Genomic DNA, 22,929 nt, shown 5'->3' with positions numbered 1-22,929 from the left:
CCACATAGCTCTCACCCTCTGGAAAGGGCTCTGTAGCAAGTGAAACAGTCACATTATTGTCGTCTTACTCTGTGAAAATATATGTCCTACACAAAACAAAATGACACTGGAACAGAAATGGACCATTTAGTCCATTATGGTCCATATTAACATTTTAATTCTAATGATTTTTGATATAATCACTTGTGCAAACTTTGTTTTGATATTCAATTTGAAGTCCAATTGTCTTTGATCAATTTCATTAATTAACTTTGTTCTTCAATTTATATACTAAAGGCTTTGGAACATAGAGAATTAACTGTATCACTCTATTTTACAATGATGTATGTGTGTTCAAAGGTGCATATGTGTGTGTGTTAATTATGTCTACTGGACAAACAAGTGCCATGGTCAGACTTCCCACTTTATTAGTATATACTAACAATTCTAAATGATTCAGCACTTTATGTTTATGCCATCAGACTTTTTTTTTTGTACTTTACTTTCTGAGTTCTAAACTTCATTTATGAAAAACTTTGACCCGATGAAGAATTTAATGCAGGTCAATCTGCTGGCCACTCATTGTACCATGCCTGAAGAAATGGAAGGAGTAGTGATTAGATCTCCACAGACACCAATCAATAGCAGCTTTATCTCTTGCCTAAAGTAGGACTTTGAAATTGCTCATTAGAATTTAGACATAGTAGATAGTAGGATCCACAATTTAACATTAGGAAGCAACACAGAAGCCTGGAGGGCAAAGGCCCTGGGATTCTCAGATTTCATCCTGTTGATGACAGGACCTGGTAGAGAGATGGAAAATAGAAAGGCAAGCAGCCTCCCTGCCAACCTCTTCTAGGAAGAGGCTAAAGAGAAAGTCAGGCAGGAAGCCTGAGGTGGAACTATATGACATCTGTGTCAGCTCTGCAGCTGAAAGACTCAGGCTTCAAACTGGACAGCAGCTCTGCTCAGGTACATTATTTCTTGGTGTCCAAAGTTGGTGGATTGAGGGTTTCTTTTTCCTGATTTCTGAGAGGGTGGGCAAGTTTAAATGGGATTTTTATGCTGCCTGCAGAGGGCAGGGTGTTCAGATTTTCTCCCAATGTGATGGGACACATTCTGCACAGTTTCAGAAACTTTGTGTGAACTGTGTTGACCAGGTGATAAGCATCTCTATTAAAAAAAGCATGAAATTTGCACGTCTCCTTACCAAATTCAGATAATGAAATCCATGATGTTTTCAAAACCCCTATAGCTACCTGAAAAGCAGTCTGTTGCTGGCATAATCATTCAACGGTTAATAGAGAGACTGTATTTTGATTTGGGTGGATCAAACTGTGGGACAGTGTTGTACTAATCCTCACTGCAAACTCAAAATCTGAGCAAGAAATAAGAGGGAAGAGTTGCCATGATGCTAGACAAAATGAGTGTTCAAAAGTTTCCCTCCTCCCTCTCTTCCTTTCTCCTTTCTCTGTTTCTTCCAAAAAGAAAGGGAGGAAGAGAAGGAGGATGGGGAAGAGGAGAATGGAGAGAGAGAGAGATAGAGAGAGAGAGAGATAGAGATAGATAGATAGAGAGAGAGAGAGAGAGAGAGAGAGAGAGAGAGAGAGAGAGAGAGCGAGCGAGCCTGATGGTGGCCAGAGTCTTCTGACCCAGAGTTCAGAAACTCGTATTTGTGGGCAACTTTGCCATAGAACCTAGAAACACCTGCTCACCACTGGGTGGCTCCCATAGACTGTCAGAAACTCAGTTCTTTCAAGTAGAGATGAAACCAGACAGGAGCTGTGGTTTTCTGGAGGGATGGTCTCTTTTGGTTGCTAGACTTGAGTGTGAGAGTTGGGTGGCAGGAATCATCCACCTTTTTGTCAGCGTGGCTTCCTTTGTGGATTCCCAGAATAGAATCGTTCAGAGCCTCGGGTATGAAGCCTAGTTTTGTTTGCTGGGGAAGGAACAGAGCCTTCTGGCTGGCTGCTGAAGTGTTCAGACTCAGTCTTCAAAGCAGAAAAGTTTGGACTTGAGATCTCGTTCTTCTTTTTGAAGTTCAGTTTCTTGAATTAAAAATACCTTTGAGATCTGAGAAAACCCCAAACCAAAGTAATGCTAACAGGAACCTAGCAAGTTTTATCCCTGACACTTTCTTCCCTTATATTTTATAAATAGAGCTTGGGATAGAAAAACCAGACACGAGGAGGAAAATCATACAATTGTTCAGATTTACCGTCTGTCATTATTTCCAAAGACAAGCCCTGTCCTTGGAGACAGTCTCTTGTCCACTGTTCCCTAGAAGAACTTGACAAGTGGTGGGCTGTGAAGAACACTTCCATCCCTCCTTGCTTCCATACACTCCTTTTTCTGTTTCTTCTTCCTTCTCTTGCTTCTTGCTATGTAGTCAAAGTTGGCCTCGAACTTGAAATCCCCCGCCACAATCATCCTTCAGGGTTCTGAGATCATAGGCATAGAGAACCATGCGGCATTTCTTATACCTTCCTTTACGTCCATGTCCTGTTACAGACTGCACCCAGCCTTTCTGGGATCGCAGAGTATGTCTGAGTAGGTATTCCTAGCTGGAGATGTACTCATGGTCAAAGCTGGTAGGACTGCTTTCTACTTCAGAGTTCTTTTCTCCACAGGTAGCAGGCCAGTGGTACAGCTAATTGATCAGGCAGTTTTACAGTGGTTAGGATCAAAGAGCCAGGACTAGGGGGTGGGTTCTAACAGCAGGATGTCATAAACTCTTTAATCTCAGGTTTTGCTTTCTCCCACCCTCTGGCCTCTTACAAGTATTCTCTTTACTACTGTGTTCTTCAGGTAGCCGCCCAGCTGCAGGGCAGCTTTCTGAGGCTCAGAAGCTATTGGAAGCTGCTTGCTCACAGTCTGAGCCCGGATTTGGAAAGAGCCAGGAGCATTAATGTATCCTGAAACGTGACCTTTATTCTTCCTCACAGTGAACAGCTGAGCCCCCACCCACCACACACTGGAGCGCTTGGTAGTCTGGCCTGACTAGTAACATAATTGACAGTGATTCCTGCTTGGCTACCTGAACTTCACAGAACTTCTCCATCAGCAAGAGCCTTTGTGGGGACAAGTGGAAACATTAGTAGGCAGTGATGGCTATTTTTGGTTGTCAACTGAGTCTAATTAGAGTTTAACTAAAATCCAAGTGGATGGGTATACCTGTGAGGGATTTATTCTTAAATCAGTTGAAGCTGGAAGTCCCATTTTTCTTTTTACTTTATTTTTATAAATTATTTTATTTATTTACATTCAAGTTATTGCTCTCCTTCCCTCAGTTCCCCCCTCACAGAACCTCATCATATTCCTCCCCCTTCCTTCCCAGAGGGTGCTCTTGCCCCACAATAGATCTCCTCCTCCTTAGGGCCTCAAGTCTGTTCAAGATTAAGTGCATCTTCTCCCACTGAGGCGAGACCAGGCTGTTCTCTGCTACATATGTGCCAGGGCCCTCGGACAGGCATGTATATGCTCCTGGTTCATGGCTCAGTCTCTGGGATCTCCCTGGGCTCTGGGTTAGTTGAGTCAGTTGATCTTCCTATGTGGTTACTCTCCCTTTCAGCTTCTTCAATTCTTCCCCTAATTCAACCACAGGGGTCCCTGACTTCAGTCCAATGGTTGGGTGTAAGTATCTGCATCTGTCTCAGTCAGCTGCTGATAGGGGTTCTCAAAGGACAGTCATGCCAGGCTCCTGTCTGTAAGCATATAATAGAATAATAGTGTCAGGCCTTGGTGCCTCCCCTTGAGATGGATCCCAAGTTGAGCCAGCCCTTTGACCTCCTTTCCTTCAGTCTCTTCTCCATTTTTGTCTCTGCAGTTCCTTTAGACAGGAACAATTCTGGGTCAGGAATTTTGAGTTAGTAACCCTGTCCCTCCACTTTGAGGGCCTGTCTATCTACTGGAGGTGGAGGAGTTCCCTTTTCCCAGTGTTATGCATTTTGGCTAAGGTCACTCCCAATGGGTCCTGAGTGTTTCACCTCCCAGGTCTCTGGTGCTTTCTAGAGGGTTCCCACATCTCCCACTCCCCGAGGCTGCTTATTTCTATTCATTCTCTTGGACTTCTGGGCTTCTCTCCTGTCTCTTCCCCCCAGATCTGATCCTGTTCCCCTTTTTCCCTCCTCTTCCCTTCTCCCACCCAGGTCCCTCCCTCCCTCTGCCTCCTGTGATTATTTACTTCCCCCCTCAAGTGGGATTGAAGTCTCCTCACTTGGGCATTTCTGCTTGTTACACTTCTTTCGGTCTATAAGTTGTATCCTAGGCATTCTGTACTGTTGGGCTAACATACACTTAGCAGTGAGTATCATTCATGCCCTTTTGGGTCTGAGTTACCTCATTCAAGATGATATTTTCTAGTTCCATCCATTTGCTTGCAAAATTCATGATGTTCTCAATTTTAATAGCTGAATAGTATTCCATTGTATGAATGAACCATATTTTCTGTATCCATTCTTTGGTTGAGGGACATCTGGGTTGTTTCCAACTTCTGATTATTACAAATAAGGCTGCTATGAACATGATGGAGCATGTATCCTTATGGTATGGTGGGGATCTTTTGGGTATATGCCCAAGAGTGGTATACCTAGGGGGAAGACTCATTTTAATCTGAATATTTTGAGATTGGAATATACACCTTTAATCCAGATATTTTGATGTAGGAAGAGTTATTTTTAATCTGGACCACACCTTCTGGTGGTAGCCAATGTAAACGTCATGGAAGAAGGATGCTTTTGCTTTTTACCTGGCACTCTCACTAGCAAGTTCATTCTCACTGGCATTAGAGCCTTCTTCTTTGGGATTCTGGCATATACTGAAGACTAGCTGAGACATCCATCCTCATGGACTGAATGCCTAATGGATTCTTTGACCTTCTATTGGTGGACAGCCATTGCTGAACTATCTGGACCACAGCCTGCTAGTGGAATTTATTAGAATGGCTAACAGGCTGTGGTCCAGAAGGAGATATATTCATTTATTTGATCAGGTCTATTCTTCTAGAGAACCCTGATTAGTACATTATCCAGTCCAGCTGGACAATCAAGTGGGACCCTTAGACCCTGTGGAGAGGACTGAGATGCATGAGAAAATAAGGAGGCACAGCAAGTCAAGAAGTCTGATCAAGCTGGCAAAGATTTTATTGTTCACACAGGTTATATACTCTGAAAACAGGATATGGGGAGCGGTAGGAGGGAAAGAGGGTTTTGCACGTGAAGGAAACTAGCTGCAGCTTCAGGGTCTAACTAGATTATACCTGTTGTTCTCACAAAGCCTTGCCGTTACCAGGGGTTCTAAAAACATCTATCTAGCAGGATGTTGGCTAAATCTAAAGATCAGGAGGAAGGGTTACTAAGGTGGGTTGCTATGAGGCCTTGTTTGAAGTTCTGAGAACTGAAAATTCAGCAAGTGAATCATGGAAGGTAAGCAGAAAGAAGAATATTAGATAGGAGAGCCAAGGATGAGTGTTTGCCAAGAGTAAGGCCTTGCCATGGCTTCCCACAGTACATCAGCTAAGGGTCAGACAACCCTGATTAGTACATCAGCTAAGGGTCAGACACTGGCAATTTGGGTGTCATTTCCCCTGATTTACCATTGCTACTAGAGGATGAACTACCTACCTATCTGTTGGGTGATTTTTTTGTCTGTCTTTAGCTCTAGTTTCTCTGTTAAATTCATGCTACACTTAATGGGAAGGACATTTTTTAAAAAGTGTGTTACTGGGGGGAAGACAATGCATTCACTCACCATTATTCTATTCAGCATCATACCTGCTGTGTATGTGATTATCCAGAACAATGTAGCTCTGAGGATATTACTACACGACACTTAGGCACAGTGAGGGAGGCTCAGGATGTCCTTTAGATATTTCCCATTTGGATGGTATCTGTTGAGGATCAGGCATGGACTCTAAGTGGTTTACAGCCAGTGTTTCATTTAATATGCCCCATAATGCTGCCAGAAGGATATTATCATAGATTTTGAAAAATTAACAAGTGATGCCTACCTACGATGAGGAGGAGACAGACTTTGAAACCACATCTTTGTGATTCTAAACCAGCCAATTGTTCTCAACTCTGCTTTCCTTCATAAGTGCTCATTATTCGAATAGATTTTTGAATCATTAGAAAGACAAGGTTTATGGTTTCTGGGCTGCACAGACTTTATAGCAGTAGTTAGAGTTCAGGGTTTTCATTTTCCCTTAACTTCTTCTCTCACTGGTGGGAATGGTGATTGAGAGTTCAGAATATTTTGCTTGGGGTATTGTTGTGAATATGGAAACTCCTTAGAAGAAAATGGGAATTCCCATAGCTCAACTCTCTGGAAATGGCTGTCTGGGGCTCTTACTTCAGAGTGTGTGCTGACTCGCAGGTGATTCCTGGCATATACTCATTCCTTGCATGGTACTTCTTTATCTCTGGTCCCATTCATTGGCTTCTCTGTGATGCTTACACACACCCTAGCATGGCTGGGTGGTGTGTCTGGTCATGGGCAGATTAAAAAAAATGATTTCCTTAGGCAAATATTTATGAAAAGTTCAGATTAGCAGTACCCAATCTTCGCTCCTTGTATTTGTGCTATTGCAGTGTGCCCAATTGTATCGTACTTCAAGGACATAAAATGAGCGGTGGAACTATTTTCTCTTAAAGAAATATTTCTGAAAATCTTATATAATTGAGTGAATTTGAAGGGCAGAGCATCTCAGTAAGGAAGCAGAAATTCAAATTCAGAGTTGGCACCTACGGGTAGTACGAACCTGCTTGAGGTTGAGGGCTTTATGTGACTCCAGAAGATACAAGGAGGACACCGGAAGATGAATGTGGGGGTCCCAGGAGAATGCTCGGGAGGCCAGGATGAGGAACTTGAGTTGGAAGGCAGTGGCTTCATAGTGAAGTGCCAGGTCATTCTGACTTCTAAAATGTAAAGCTGGAGATAATGATAGGGTAGGTGGAGGGCTGTTTGTTTGCTTATTTATTACATCCTATTGCAAGCCTTGTGGCCTCAGTACAAATACTAAAAAGAAATATCCTACATGGGGACTCATGCAGTGATAATGCCAATGCTCTCATTTCCATGAATAAATGGGTTTTCTTCCGATACTTACTCAGCTAGTTTATTGAGTGCTCTAAATCGGTGTGTGGGGGGCTAGTACGTTTATTTTTCATTTGTTTTTTCCTTATTCTCATCTTGATTTGTACTCATTCTAGTTTTTTCTCCCTTATGTTTCATAATATCTTGGGCAGACTCACACTATTCTAATTACTTTCAGTGTTTGGAAAAACATCTAATGCATGCCAATTTATGCTTCATGAAAACGTTAACTTTGTCCTATGTGACTCTTCCCTGTATTCCAATTCCTACACCAGGAAGCCATCAGTACACTGAAGAAATTCCTCTTATTCCTCCCCCCTCTCTTCCTCCATCTTCCCCACCCAGATTTTTGCATGAACAAGAAGCTAGGAAGGAGAAAGCAAGTCAGTTTGGCCAAATTCTTCTCTCATAGCTGGCATCCCTCTGGGTCTCTTGGGATGACTGGAGGAAGGAGAGCTACATTGGAGTGGTACATGTATATCTGAAATGTATAACTGAAAGACCCCCGAGGAGGCCTCCACTCAAGCCACGGGAGAGCACGGCCACCCAATGACTCACGAGACACCAATCTTGTTGCAATCGCAAGAGGTTAGGTTTATTCAGGGTAATCAACGCGTTGAGGTCTAGACTAGTAACCCACACAGGGGCAGAGGAGCTTCGACCCCTAGCTTGGGGAGTATAGGATATTTAAAGGAAAAAAAACACAAACCAGGGGGAGGGAGAGCTGGGCAGTACCAGTGGGAAGTCTCAGCCTATTATTCAGTGTGTGACAGGGTTCAAGAAACAATCATGGGAAGGTACAGGCTTTTTCTCAAGACTCAATCTTATTCAACCGTATCATCCACCTTGTGGTCAGCCAAGTTCCTGGAACACAAAGCCCCAGAACTAGCTGACCTGCTTTCCTGGCTCTATTTTACTGCTAGTCTGCTAGAAGTAAAAATTCTATTAACCCTTCATCCCCACATAACAACCAACACTTTGAAAACTTTGTGTGCATATTACAGTTCTATTTGAAAACTGTGTCCATATTATAGTTCTAACGATATTAAAAGCTAAATCTGGCAATATAACTCAGTGGTACAATGTTTGTCTAACATAGATGAAGCTTTAGGTTCAATACCCAGTACTACAAAAACAAAACAAATGAAGCCCAAACTGTGTTATTATTTCTTTCAGTTTCCTCTCTGTTGCAGTGACAAATATCAAGAATAAAATGACTCAATGGAGGAAAGGCTGTATTTCAGGTTATAGTCTGTCCTTGAAGGAAGTCAGGGCTGGAACTCAAGAATGAATTAAAACCAGAAACCATGGAGATATGTTATCTGCTGGCTTACAAGCTTATGTGAACTTCCTTATACAGCCCATGACTACCTGCCCAGGGATTGGTACCAGCCTTACTGGCCTGGGCTCTCCTATATCAATTAATAAGCAAGATAATCCTCCACTAGCATGTTAGTAAGCCATTCTAGTTTGAGAAAGACTTCAATTCAAGCTCCTTTCTCATATGACTCCAGGCTGTGTTACTTTGACTGTTAAAGCTACCTAAGATGTTATTTTTTATTTATTTGAAATTTTACCGTAAGAAGATTTTTTTGATTTAAACAATAAGTAATAAAATAGATACACACTATACTTTACCCAAAATACAAATACAGTCGATTGTTTCTCAGAATGCTCCAAACTCATGTGTGTAGTCAGCTTGTATTTCTAATAACAAGCATAGTGGTGGTATAAGCGTTGTTGACATTTTAATTTATGTTAACATGACAGAAGTGAAACATTGAAGACATATCTTGGGAACTTACTCATTAATCAATGACATGAGTGAATTATGTGTTGAAATAGATAATAGTTTTGAACAATAGAAAGATTATTTTCTCATTTTTTCTTTTAACAAGGAGCCAAATACGTACACATTTTATGACTCTATGGGCTCTGTTTTGAGTCTTTAGTTCTGCAGTTAGGCTATGGGAAATATTCTATTTCTAAGTAAGACTATGTTTTGTAAACTATGCACACTGCAGTTAGCTGACACCTGATGTAGATAGTCAGTAAAGCTGTAAGTGGAGATTTGATCTGTTGTATATGTCAGGCTTCATGGTCCAAATACACTCACCATGGTTGGTTGCAAGGTGCTAATATGGTGTCACAGAAGACAGATTTGGTGAAGTAGTGTGCCTAATACTCTTTGTGCCAGAAATAGTACTTAAAGAACTTCTAGGGTTTGAAGGCTCAGGTGATGAAGGATTGCTTGCCAGATCATGAGTTTTGACAAAGTGATTAGATCATGAGGGTTTTAACTTTTTATCAATCATTCACAAATTTGTAGCTGAATGGACTATTTAGAGGTGGTGCCTGGATTGAGAAGAGTAGTCCCAGTCAGCTTTAACTGTTAACACAACCCAGCCTAGAATCACTTGAGAAGGGAGTCTCAATTAAGAGAATGCTCAGGACAGATTGTCCTGTGGTCATGTCTATGGGGATTATATTTTTAATTGATATTGGAGGGCCCAGACCACTGTGGGTGGCATCATTCCCTGGCAGGTGGTCCTGGATAGTATTAAAAGAAAATAATATCAAATAAAAAATTAAAAAAAATCTCGATAAGCATGAGGCTGTGAGCAAGGCAGCAAGCAGCGTTCTTACATGGTTTCTGTCGTTTCTTTCTGGTGAGCTTCTGGGTCAGAGATGATGTTGCGTGACATAAAGAGGTCTGCCTTCAAGTCCTGCCTTGGCTTCTGTCAGCAACTGACTATAGCCTGTTAACTGAAATAAAACTTTCCTCTCTCTAGTTGCTTTAGGTAAGAGCTCTTAAATTCTATCTATCCATCTATCTATCCATCTATCTATCTATCTATCTATCTATCCATCTATCTATCTTATATATCTTATATTTTTATCACAGCAAGAGAAATCAAACTAGAATAAAGATATACCTTGTTTCCTCTCAAGTGACTTTCTACCTACTGGCTACCAGCAGCCGTACTTGGGCTTGTAGCTACCGCGGAGATAATAAAATTCCATTTGATTTCAAGCTGTCACTATAGGGTTAAATATTCCATAAAAGACTAGTAAAATTACTGATTTTAAATGCCAATTTAGTTTGAGCAAAAGAAAAGTAATTCTTTAGAGCTATGTTCTAGATGAAGGGAGGGTGGGGCTATTGGTTTTATTCTAGTTCATAGACATAGGGAACTTCCCCAAGCCTTGTAGATATTTGCTGTATCCCTTAAGTATAAGCAGGCTAATTATGCTTTCAAACCAGACACCAAAAAGTCAAAATCTAAACAAAGTTTTATTAAACTAGTTCTCATATTTCCCATCATTTTTTTTATAATATGTTTTAGGGAATAGAACTGTCATAAACTTCCTAGCAATATACTGTTGTTAAGGACAAGTTGTACCAATAGCATCGATGAATAGCAGGACTACACACTGTGTAGCTCCATCTGGCTCCCTTCCTTAGAGAGAGCTGATGAAGCCCAGGTGAATCTGACCCAAGCCTTGAGAGTTATAATGTTCTCATAGTGACTTACAGTATGTATAAAAACAGAAGGCACTGCACTAACTGTAATTAGTTAGTCATGAAAGGACCAGGGGATTAGAAATCTGGACACAGATGTTGGCTAGGAAATGACAAGTGTAGACTCAGAAGCTGGGAATCCACATTTTAGCACATGTAAAATAAAGCAAGCCAGTCTGTAGGAATAAATATTTTTTTATATTCCTCCAGAAGAAACTGCTTGTTGAGCAAAACAAAACAACAAAATACCAATACAAATAAAAAACAAAACAACAAAATACAAATACAAACAAAACAAAATAAAACAAAACCCAAACCAAAAATCAACATGAAGCAAACAAGACTGTGCTACAGTGACTACTTATGCCAAGAGAGTCCGAGGCATTAGGGTTCATGACACTAAACTTTGTTTTGTGACTTAAGAATTTAATACTATACATTTACCTACTTAAAAATCAATGTCACCACTTCTTAGGAAAAGTTTCTTTTTAATGGAAGAATTAACTTATGAATTTAGACATATTCATTATTGTCATTTTGGAATGCAGTACTGTAAATGTGAAGTCAAGTTCTTGAAAATTTTAAAACATACCTAGAGTTCATTTTTAGGAAAAAGGTAAAATTGAAAGAGAAATAATACTGAAGCCTAAGAAGTAAGTCAGCAATCCAGCCATCTTCTTTCTTTTATAAATGTCAATCCCCTTTCCTTCTTTTTTCCCTTCCTTCCTTCCTTCCTTCCTTCCTTCCTTCCTTTCTTTCTTTCTTTCTTTCTTTCTTTCTTTCTTTCTCTCTTTCTTTCTTTCTTTCTTTCTTTCTGGTGGTAGTTTATTGCCTCTTATTTATCTCAGGCTTACCTCTAAGTTACAATCTCCTGTCTCCTTTCCCAGATAATTTAGATTATAGCTATGTGCTACCATGCTGGACTCTATGCATTTAGATTTTATTAAAGAAAATAAATAAAAATAGACTCCACTCTTGGACAAATTTTATATATTTGTTGAAAATTATATAAAATTTATAGAAATTTATAGAAATTGCTTTAAATTTATTGCGATATTTTACCTTTTCTCTCTGTTATAAATACTCATGTAAAATATTTATCTGCAAATAGACACTTGTCTTATGTCTTAGTAACTTCTATTGCTGTGAAGAGACACCATGACCAGGAAAATCTTATGAAAGAAAGTATTTAACTGGGGCTTACTTAGTGCATTATCACCATGGCTCGTGGCAAGCATGGCAGCATGCTTTATGTATATCTATCTATCTATCTATCTATCTATCTATCTATCTATCTCTATCTACTATATATCTATCTCTCTCCATATATAATATTCATACACATAAAATAAAATAAAATAAATAATTTTATGCAAATCAAAACAACCTTGAGGATACTTCCAGTGCCCTGAGCAGACCTAGGGAGCCAGCTCTGCACCCAATCCCCGAACCCCCAGAGGAGGCAGGACTCCCAGGAGCTCTAACAAGCCCAGGATCTTAGGTGAGGAGGCCTCGACACCCCCTCCTCCAATCCCCAAACAAGGAGTAACTGGGACCCATGTGGACCCAGGAACTCTCTTCTGGCAGGTGGTACATGCTTCTTCCAGTCTGGGCTGGTGCCTGGGCAGACCTAGGACACCATCTCTGTACCAAATCCCAGAACCTCCAGAGGAGGCTGGACTCCCAGAAGCCCTAACACACCCAGAAACATATGATCATAGGATCACAGGATCTCAGGAGCTTGATCTCACCAGGATTTCAGCATCCCAGAAGCGGCCTGACTCCCAGGAGCTCTTACACCCAGGATCTCAGGATCACAAGATCACAGAGACAGCTGGACCCAGAGTTCTGACACAACCAAGATAACAGGAGAGACAGGCTCCAGTAAGTGACAGTGAATACAGGTAGCACTAGAGATAAACAGATGGTAAAAGGCAAGCGCAAGAACATAAGCAACAGAAACCAAGGTTACTTGGCATCATCAGAACCTAGTTCTCCCACCATAGCAAGTCCAGAATACCCTATGACACTGGAAAAGCAAGACTCAGATTTAAAATCACTTCTCATGTTGATGATAGATGACTTCAAGAAGGACATAAACAGCTCCCTCAAAGAATTTGAGGAGAACACAGGTAAACAGGTAGAAGCCCTTAAACAGAAAACACAAAAATCCCTTAAAGAATTACAAGAAGACACAACCAAACAGGTGAAGGAATTGAACAAAACCATCCAGGACATACAAATGGAAGTAGAAACAATAAAAAAATAATCACAAAGGGAGACTACCCTGGAGATAGAAAACTTAGGAAAGATATCAAGAGTCATAGATGCAAGCATCACAAACAGAATACAAGAGACAGAAGAGAGAATCTCAGGTACTGAAGATAACATAGAAAACATTGACACAACTGTCAAAGAAAATGCAAAATGCTAAAAGCTCCTAACCCAAAACATCCAGGAAATCCAGGACACAGTGAGAAGACCAAACCTAAGGATAATAGGTATAGAAGAGAGCAAAGATTCCCAACTTAAAGGGCCAATAAATATCTTCAACAAAATTATAGAAGAAAACTTCCCTAGCCTAAAGAAAGAGATGTCTATGAACATAGAAGAAGCCTATAGAACTCCAAATAGATCAGAAAAGAAATTCCTCCTGTCACATAATAATCAAAACACCAAATGCACAAAACAAAGAAAGAATATTAAAAGCAGTAAGGGAAAAAGGTCAAGTAACTTATAAAGGCAGACCTATCAGAATTACACCAGACTTCTCACCAGAGACTTTAATAGCCAGAAGACCCTGGACAGATATCATACAGATCCTAAGAGAACACAAATGCCAGCCCAGGCTACTATACCCAGCAAAACTCTCTCATCCAATAGATGGAGAGACCAAGATATTCCATGACAAAACCAAATTTACACAATATCTTTCCACAAATCCAGGCTTACAAAGGATAATGGAGGGAAAACTCCAACTCAAGGAGGGAAATTACACCCTAGAAAAAGCAAGAAAGTAATCTTCTTCCAACAAATCCAAAAGAAGATAGCCACACAAACATAACTACACCTCTAATAACAAAAATAACAGGAAGCAACAATTACTTTCCCTTAATATCTCTTAAAATCAATGGACTCAATTCCACAACAAAAAGACATAGACTAACAGACTGGACATGCAAACAGGACCCAGCATTTTGCTGCATACTGGAAACATACCTCAGTGACAAAGACAGACACTACCTTAGAGTAAAAGGCTGGAAAACAATTTTCCAAGCAAATGGTCCCAAGAAACAAGCTGGAGTAGCCATTCTAATATCGAATAAAATCAACTTTCAACCAAAAGTTATTAAAAAAAAAAGGGAAGGACACTTCATACTCCTCAAACGAAAAACCAACTAAATGAAATCTCAATTCTGAACATCTATGCTCCAAATGCAAGGGCACCCACATTCATAAAAGAAACTTTACTAAAGCTCAAAGCACACACTGCACCTCGCACAATAATAGTGGAAGACTTCAACACCCCACTCTCAGCAATGTACAGATGATAGAAACATAAACTAAACAGAGAAATAGTGAAACTAAGAGAAGTTATAAACCAAATGGATTTAGCAGACATCTATAGAACATTTCATTTCAAAACAAAAGAATATACCTGCTTATCAGCACCTCATGGTACCATCTCCAAAATTGACCATATAATTGGTCACAAAACAGCCTCAATGGATATAAGAAAATTGAAACAATCCCATGCTGTGAGTCACCATCCTCTGCACCTGTGCTGTTGTGCCCAATCCCCCATCTCTATGCATTTCCCTGAGATGACTGCTCAAGGAGAAATCCAAACTTAGGTGGTAGGCTGCCAAATGTAAAAAGGAGCTATGCAGTTGAAAATATAGCATTTGACTTCTTGTCTTTTTTTCCTCTCGCCCTCAGCCCTCCGCTGATCCAAGGAACTCAGATCCAAGGAACTCAGTCAACTATGCTGGCGTAGCTGACACCATGCATCCTATCAGATCACCACAAACTAAGGCTGGTCTTCAATAATGACAAAAACAATTGAAAGCCCACATACATGTGGAAACTGAACAATGCTATACTCAAAGATAACTTGGTCAAAGAAGAAATAAAGAAGAAATTGAAGACTTTTTAGAGTTTAATGAAAATGAAGATACACCATAGCAAAACTTGTGGGACACAATGAAAGCAGTAATAAGAGGAAAACTCATAGCTCTAAGTGCTTACAAAAAGAAACTGGAGAGAGCATACCCTAGCAGCTTGATAGCACCTGAGAGCTCTAGAACAAAAAGAAGCAAATACACCCAAGAGGAGTTGATGGCAGGAAATAATCAAACTCACAGCTAAAATCAATCAGGTAGAAACAAAAAGAACTATACAAAGAATCAACAAAACCAGGAGCTGTTTAAAATCAACAAGATATTTAAACCCTTAGCCAGATTAACCATAGGTCACAGAGACAGTATCCAATTTAATAAAATCAGTACTGAAAAGGAAGACATAATAACAGAAACCAAGGAAATTAAAAAAGTTATCAGATCCTATTACAAAAGCCTATATTCAACAAAACTGGAAAATCTGGATAAAATGGACAATTTTCTAGTCAGATACCAGGTACTGAACTTAAATCAGGATCAGATAAACCATCTAAACTGTCCCATAACCCTTAAAGAAATAGCAGCAGTCATTAAAATCTCCCCACCAAAAAAAAAAAAAAAAAAAAAAAAAAAAAACCTCAGGACCAGAAGGTTTTAGTGTAGAATTCTATCATATTTTCCAAGAAGAACTAATTCCAATTCTCTGTAAACTATTTCTCAAAACAGAAACAGAAGGAACACTATCCAATTCATCCTATGAAGCCACAATTACCCTCATACCTAAACCACACAAAGACCCAACAAAAAAAGAGAACTTCAGACAAATCTCCCTTATGAATATTGATGCAAAAATGCTCAATAAAATGCTCATAAATTGAATCCAAGAACACATCAAAACAATCATCCATCATGATCAAGTAGGCTTTATCCCAGAAATGCAGGGATGGTTCAATATATGGAAATCCATCAACATAATTTACTATATAATCAAATTCAAAGAAAAAAGACATGATCATCTCACTAGACGTTTAGAAAGCATTTGACAAAATTCACCACCCCTTCATGATAAAAGTCTTGGAAAGAACAAGAGTTCAAGGCCCATACTTAAACATAATAAAAGTAATATACAGCAAACCAGTAGCAAACATCAAACTAAATGGAGAGAAACTTGAAGCAGTCTCACTAAAATCAGGGACTAGACAAGGCTGCCCACTCTCTCCCACCTATTCAATATAGTACTAGAAGTCCTAGCTAGAGCAATTAGACAAAAAAAGTCAAAGGGATACAAATTCAAAAGGAAGAAGTCAAAATATCAATATTTGCAGATGATATGATAGTATACATAAGTGACTCCAAAAATTCCACCAGAGAACTCTTAAACCTGATTAAAAAAAAAACTTCAGCAAAGTGACTGGTTATAAAATTAACTGAAACAAATCAGTGGCTTTCTTCTACTCAAAGGATAAAAAGGCTGAGAAAGAAATTAGAGAAAAGACATCCTTTACAATAGTCATAAATAATATATAATACCTTGGTGTGAATCTAATGAAGCAAGTGAAAGACCTGTATGACAAGAGCTTCAAGTCCCTGAAGGAAGAAATCGAAGATCTCAGAAGATGGAAAGATCTCCCATGCTCATGGATTGGAAGGATTAATATAGTAAAAATGGCCATCTTGCTGAAAGCAATCTACATATTCAATGTAATCCCCATCAAAATTCCAACTCAATTCTTCATAACGCTAGAAAGAGCAATTTGAAAATTCATTTGGAATAATAAAAAACCCAGGATAGTCAGGATAGTGAAAATTATTCTCAACAATAAAAGAACTTTGGAGGAATCACCATCCCTGATCTCAAGCTGTTCTACAAAGCAATAGTGATAAAAACTGCAGGGTATTGGTACAGAGACAGGTAGGAAAATCAGTGGAATAGAATTGAAGACCCAGAAATGAACCCACACACCTATGGTCACTTGATCTTTGACAAAGGAGCTAAAACCATCCAGTGGAAAAAAGACAGCATTTTCAACAAATGGTGCTGGTTCAACTGGAGGTCAGCATGTAGAAGAATGAAAATTGACCCATTCTTATATCCTTGTATAAAGCTCTAGTCCAAGTGGATCGAGAACCTCCACATAACATCAGATACACTGAAACTGATAGAAGAGAAAGTGGGGAAGAGCCTCGAACACATGGGCACAGGTTAAAAGTTCCTGAACAGAACACCAATGGCTTATACTCTAAGATCAAGAATTGACAAATGGGACATCATAAAATTGTAAAGCTTCTGTAAGGCAAAGGACACTCTCAATAGGTCAAAAGAACAACCAACAACTTGTGAAAAGATCTTTACCAATCCTAAATTCAATAGAGAGCCAATATCCAAAATATACAATGAGCTCAAGAAATTAGACTCCAGACAATCTAACAACACTATTAAAAAACAGGGTACAGAGCTCAACAAAGAATTTTCAACTGAGGAATATCAAATGGCCAAGATGCACCTAGAGAATGTTCAACATCCTTAGTCATCAGGGAAATGCAATTCTAAACAACCATGAGATTCCACCTCACACCAGTCAGAATGGCTAAGATAAAAAACTCAGGTGACAGCAGGTACTGGGAGGATGTGGAGAAAGAGGAACACTCCTCCATTGTTGGTGGGATTGCAATTCCACTCTGGAAATCAGTCTGCCAGTTCTTCATAAGATTGGATATAGTACTACCTGAGTGTAGGACCCTGAAGGGCTGCCATGTCCTGGCTGAGACTTTCCATGTGCTGCTGTATGCCAAGTAACATTCTGCTGTTTTTCTAAGATCAAAACATCCTGATGTAGGCATGGTGCCCCAGGCAGGGAATTTACACTTGACAGCCCATTGCCCCCCAAGTTGAGTTCCTGTTTGTGTTTTTCCTTTCCTGGCTTGGTGTATATCTTGAACCTGTTTACTAAAAGCTTTGGCATTCTCTCTTAATGAATGACCTGAGTCTGTGTCATCCTTTAATCCCCCAGGCCTATGCCCGAGTTCGGTACTGTGGCAGTACGGGTGCCATCACCCGAGGACTTAGCTGTACCACTCCTGGGCATATATCCAGAAGATGCTCCAACATATGACAAGAACACATGCTCCACTATGTTCATAGCAGCTTTATTTATAATAGCCAGAAGCTGGAAAGAACCCAGATGTTTTTCAACAGAGGAATGGATACAGAAACTGTGATACATTTACACAATAGAGTACTACTCAGCTATTAAAAACAATGACTTCTTGAAATTCCTAGGCAAATGGATGGAATTAGAAAATATCATCCTGAGTGAGGTAACTCAATCAGAAAAGAACACACATGGTATGCACTCACTGGTAAGTGAATATTAGTCCAAAAGTGTGGAATACCCAAGATACAACTCACAGACTACATGAAGCTCAAGAAGAAGTGTGGATGCTTCAGTCCTTCTTAGAAGGGGGAACAAAATACTCATGGGAGGAAATACAGAGACAAAGTGTAGAGTAGAGACTGCAGGAAAGGACATCCAGTGACTGCCCTACCTGAGGCTCCATCCCATATACAGATACTAAACCCAGATACTATTACAATGCCAAGAAGTGCTTGCTAACAGGAGCCTGATATAGCTGTCTCCTGAGAGGCTCTTTCAGAGCCTGGCAAATACAGAAGCAGATGCTTTCAGCAACCATGGATCTCCAATGGAGGAGTTAGAGAAAGGACAGAAGGAGTTGAAGGGGTTTGCAACCCCATAGGAAGGACAACAATATCAACCAACCAGACCTCCCAGAGCTCCCAGGGACTGAACCATCAACCAAAGAGTACACATGAAGGGAGCCATGGCTCCAGCAGCATATGTAACTGAGGAGGATGACCTTGTCAAGCATCAATGGGAGAAAAGGCCCTTTGTCCTGTGAAGGCTCGATGCCCCAACATAGCTGAATGCCAGGGCAGGGAGGTGGGAGTGGGTGGGTGGGTGGTGGAGCACCTTTATAGAAGCAGGGGGAGGAGAAATGGGAATAACATTTGAAATGTAAATAAAGAAAATATCCAATAAAAGAAGAAATACAAAAAAGATAAATAATTCTAAAACAAATACAAAATCAGAGCTAAGATGTAATCACAGAGAGAAAGCTTAGAGTAAATATGAAAATTATCACTGAATGTGAAAACTATGGCAAGTGTTGTATGTAGTAGGTGACAGGTTACCACTTTGGAGATGAGAAAGAGAATGAGACTGAACAGTACAAAAAAGGAGATGGTATAGGAACAATTGGTGGATGAAGACGCTTTCTGCAATGGACTGACAAAATGTGTTAGATTCTTGGAACCCACATTAAAAGTCAAACGCAGTGGCAGGTATCTGTAGGTCCAAGACTCTCTCAAGGAGATTGGTTCTGGAGACAGGAGAATTAGCCAAAAGCTCAAAAGCCAGCAAGGCTGAAGTATTCTGTGCAGTGGCAAACATGAAGACAGACTCTGCCTTATCTAGGTGGAAGGTGAGAATCGAGGCCAGCAAATTGTCCTCTGATCTCCACATGCATGCTAGACAATGTATGAACCTTCACTCACACAATAAATAAACATTTACTTTAAATTATGGACATAAGATCATGATATACAAGATGAAAATACTAGCTACATTGATAATTGTTCAAAAGAAACCATAAAATGTCCTCATATGCTTTGAATGAGCCTGCTGTCTACACTGGGATGTCAGTGTCTTCAACACTCCTCAACAGCTATGTGCAATCACATAAAGAACAACTCATTTCAATTATCTGCAGAAACTCCGTTATAGCACGTGGCCCACAGTTAGCCTGGCTGAAGTGGATGGCTCCAGAGAGGATGACAGGGCCACTCCTGAAAATGCTGAATATTATTTTTGCAGAGTTGCATATTGTGTCAAACCACCCTTTATTAAAATCAGATCGTTAAATGTTTAACACTTCAGTGCACTTGAATAAATTCTAGCAGACAGGCAAAGAAAGGCCCAAGAAGGGATAGACTAATTGTCAATGACTGGGGGATGGATATAGAATAGTAATTATAACATTTCCAGAAGCCCCTGCTGTGGGAAAGCTATGAACTAATGTGTCTATAGCATCTGTATGTAGTTGTGAGTATGAAACACACTACATGAGTTTTCATTTAGATAAGTTTTTAGTTTCATTGGATTTAAAGGACCTGTTCCTTGGGTATTGGCAATCACTATAAATGTCTGAAAATATTTTAAAAGGATTTCTTAAAAAGAGATGCTTCATAAAATGCATTGGGACAGTGATTATAAGAATATCCTCCAAAAGAACAGGTCTCCAGCATAAAAAAACACACACACAAACAAAACAAAACAAAACATAAAACAGCAAAGACTTCAAAAGAAAACCAGCAGTAACAGAAAACCAAACTGAGAAGTTTATTTTAGATGTGGAGAAATCAGGCATTGGATAGGAATGCAAAAGAGCAGCCACTGTATAAAAACATCCAGCGACCCATCAAGAGGCTGACAGCACTCCTGTAAGACCCAGCAGCACTCTTCTCTGTCTGAAAGAAAGACTCTAACAGGTACCTTATGTCAAAGTTCAGAGCAGCATTCCTCATGATAGTTGAAATGTAAAAACAGTCAAAGTGACTGTGGACTGAAGAGCAGTTGAGTAAGTACATGTAACAGTATATGTAATAGAATAATATTCAGTCTTGAAAAGGCATTCTGATAACTGGTATGATGTGGATAAGACCTGGGAACTCTATGATAAGTAAAAGCCAGTCATAAAAGATTAAATATTCTATGATCCCTCCTATAGAAGAGTGTCAAGTTCACAGCCCTGGGAAGCAGAGTGAAGAATAAGGACTTACTATTTTATGGTACAAAGAGTTTCAGCCTGTGATTATGAAAATGTGCAGACACAGGGTCATGCTAGTTTCATGACAATATGGATATACGTAATGCTACTGAATGGGGCACTTAGAATGGTTAAAATGGTAACCATTTTTATATATTTTTTCCATAAGAAAACTTCATATGGAAAGCAGTTATTTCTATATGTGATTGTACCCTATAATTTGATAGCATCATCACACTTGGATTTTGGGTTAAAATCTACACTATCTGCTTCTTTTTGAAAGGTAAAATGAAACACAGTTTGTAGTACATTCTAGTAGTGGATATAAAGCTTATGAAAGCAGGCGTTGAGGTCAATATTGTGCAGACATCTTTCTTCATGTAAGTGGCTGGGATAGTTTTGAACAACCAGATCAAATTTTCAGTAAGACTTTTGGGGAGCTACATGAATGCTTAGAAGTTCCAACTCACCAATACATCCTAGTTCATCCTAACATAGACCTCTTCTTTTTCCCCTCTTAAAATTAACACTTGCAAAGCTATTTGCTGCTGTTTCTGCCTAATTCAGATTCAGCCACTTTGTCTCTTTGTCTTGCTTAATAAAGAATCTGTTTGTGTTTGGAAACTGGTGTTTGGGTGTGGTTCTGTGCCTCCTAGGTGGTCTGGAGGGGAAGGTCCTGCAGTACCAGGTCCCTTTATTTTAGACTTTAAATATTTTCTACATCTAAATGTTCTACAAAGGGCACATTAAAATAAATCCAATATGATTACTGTAAAGGACCTGTTCCAAAAATACTTATTTTGTAATTCAGAACAGAGATAAAGAATTTATGAAATTAAGTGAATAAAATGTTTTCACAACCGTTTATATATGAAGTATTGCCAACCTTGGCTTGGGAGCAGGAACTCATCAGAGAGTGATCTTTCACTGTAGATAACGTTGGGGAACAGCCTCATATTATTCTGTTGTTCCTTTGGTAGAAAAGTACTCCATGAAGTTGGAATGGTTGGTTTCTGAAGCTATTGGCAGTAGTCTCATGGATGCTATTCTCAGAAGTTGTCCTGGCTGGATTTTACATCGACTTGATACAAGCTGAGTCATCTAAAAGGAGGAAAATTGGGAAAATGTCCCCATAAGATCCTACTGTAGATAAGACAAGGGCATTTTCTTAGTTAGTGGTTGATGGAGTAGGATCCAGCCATTACACTTGCCGTCATCCCTGGTCCGGTGGTCCTGGGTTCTTCAACAAAGCAGGCTGAGCAAGCCATGAAGAGCAAGCCAGTGAGCAGCATCCCTCCATGGCCTCTGGATCAGCTCCTGCCTCCAAGCTCCTGCCTTATTTGAGTAACTGTTCTAACTTCCTTCAATCATGGACTATGATGTAAAAGTGTAAGCTAGATAAATCATTTCCTTCCAAAGTTGCTTTCGGCCATGATGTTTCTTTATAGCAATGGAAACCTTAGAAAAAGTGACTTAAAGGACTACGGAGCTCAACTTAAACCCCAGCTGTCGCTGGATGAGTATCTCCAAAGAGTATCCTTGCCCTCTGTGGTCTCAAAGGGTCCAAGTTCCTTCCTGGGACAGTAGAGTTGTTTTGCTACATGGAAGAGTGATTGTGAGAAGAAGCTGTGGATGCAGGATGCCTTGGTTCAAATCCCAGCTCTACTTGCAGTATCTTTCAAAGTCTGAACCTTCATTGGAGCATCTTTGAGCATTATGTAAGGCAACAACCCTCTTTGTACATTATACACTATCAGTTGCATTTTCATCTTTAACTCTATGGAACTGGTTTCATCCCTGCACTGAAATGTGCACACAGAACTCACTGGTCACAGTGTTGTGGAATGTGGTTGGAGTTCACTGTCTCAGTGCTTTGTAATGTGCATGGAACTCACTATCTCAGTACTCATGTACTGCATGAGTTCTGAAACCTGAGCTGAAGGTGGATGGGTGAAACAAAGAGAGACTATTAGTGGCTACAAATAAGTGTAAATACCTTGGAGTTATTTGAATAACTGATTGTTTTATAGTGACCAGGCACTGACCATGTGGATCCATATAAAAAGCCAGCATTCTTCTCAGTAAGTACAAAGTTTGCCAGCCTTTTCTCTTCTAGTGGCTACCACAGTCGCCTAGTGACAACATAGTGAGAGATATTTGATTCAGGCTGGACAAAGAATTCAGAGGCTGCGCACTTACAACTTCAGTGGTTCTCAGTCCGTGGGTCGCAACCCCTTTGGGAATGGTCTCATGACCCTTTCACCTGGGTCATCTGAGACCATTGGAAAATACAGACACTTATATTACAATTCATAGCAATAGCAAAACTATAGTTATGAAGTAGCAACGGAAATAATTTCATGGTTGGGAGTC

Source organism: Grammomys surdaster, unplaced genomic scaffold, assembly GCF_004785775.1.
Source record: "Grammomys surdaster isolate TR1022 unplaced genomic scaffold, NIH_TR_1.0 278, whole genome shotgun sequence".
Classification (NCBI taxonomy): domain Eukaryota; kingdom Metazoa; phylum Chordata; class Mammalia; order Rodentia; family Muridae; genus Grammomys; species Grammomys surdaster.
The sequence above is the reverse complement of the archived record's forward strand: the minus strand, read 5'-3'. Positions refer to the sequence as shown.